Source organism: Mandrillus leucophaeus, unplaced genomic scaffold, assembly GCF_000951045.1.
Source record: "Mandrillus leucophaeus isolate KB7577 unplaced genomic scaffold, Mleu.le_1.0 Scaffold582, whole genome shotgun sequence".
NCBI classification, from domain to species: Eukaryota; Metazoa; Chordata; class Mammalia; order Primates; family Cercopithecidae; genus Mandrillus; species Mandrillus leucophaeus.
In genome coordinates, this window is record NW_012106275.1 from 1068169 (window position 1) to 1069115 (window position 947).

The 947-nt window shown below is 39.2% G+C and overlaps 1 protein-coding gene across 1 annotated transcript in view; it reads left to right on the plus strand.

Annotated features, from left to right (window-relative positions):
- The window catches only part of SMIM11 (small integral membrane protein 11), a 28455-nt gene extending 27768 nt beyond the window's left edge, over nucleotides 1–687 (plus strand). Inside the window, exon 4 of the transcript XR_001008110.1 lies at nucleotides 21–687. The gene's annotated coding sequence lies outside the window, so the exon portion shown is untranslated. The remainder of the gene's footprint in view (nucleotides 1–20) is intronic.
- The last annotated feature ends 260 nt before the right edge of the window (nucleotides 688–947 follow it).

Below are 947 nucleotides of genomic sequence, written 5' to 3' on the forward strand. Positions count from 1 at the left end.
TTTCTTGCCTCTTTAATCAGAGCTAAAGACGTTTCATAAAATGGGCATGAAGGATCCTCTCAAATGAAGATGTGGACAAAATGATTGGTGAGGTCCTTTGCTCTACTGTTGAATGGAGGAGGATTTTCCCCCCCACACACACAGGGGGTTTCTTGGAGCTCAAGTTTGGACAACCCCAGACAGTAAGATAATCTCATCACGGTAAAGTTAATAAGAAATATGTGGTCTCCAGACAGCCTCTCCCGGAGGCCAGGATCAGCAGCTTTGGGTGGATAATTGGCTTGTGGTCATTTTCTCTCAGGATTTTTCTTTTAGTAGTGGAAACTGTTTTTCAGATCAAATTTGGATGCCAACTATGTGGAACAGAAGTATGGCTGCTGTGGTGGATTTGATCCCCCTGTCAGCCACACCCTTTGTCTCCCCCTACCCCAAGGGACTCTGTGGCCTGGAACCGCAGTGTGAAATGCTATATAGTGCAATGAAGTCAATTCTAAGACAAGAGTTCTTTGCCTCTCTCATCTAATTTTTAGTTATGGAGATGAGACACTTGTTCAGAAGTATGGAAAAGTATATATAATATGTTATCTTTTAGATGTGTGTGTAAATATGCATATGTATACAATGTGCTTATATTTTAACGCATAAACAACATGAATAAAGCAAACACTCTAGACTTCTCCAAATGTATCTTGTTTTATAGTTTTCACTTTGGAAAATGTCAACATTTTTACATTAAAAAATATTACTCAGCCATAAAAAAGAATGAAATCACGTCTCTTGCAGCAACATGGACAGAACTGGATGCCATTATTCTAAGTGAAATAATTCAGAAACAGAAAGTCAGATACCACATGTTCTCACTTTTAAGTGGGAGCTAAATAATGTGTACACATGGGGACAGAATGTAAAATAATAGACTTTGAAAGGGAGGTTGAGGCAGGAGGACC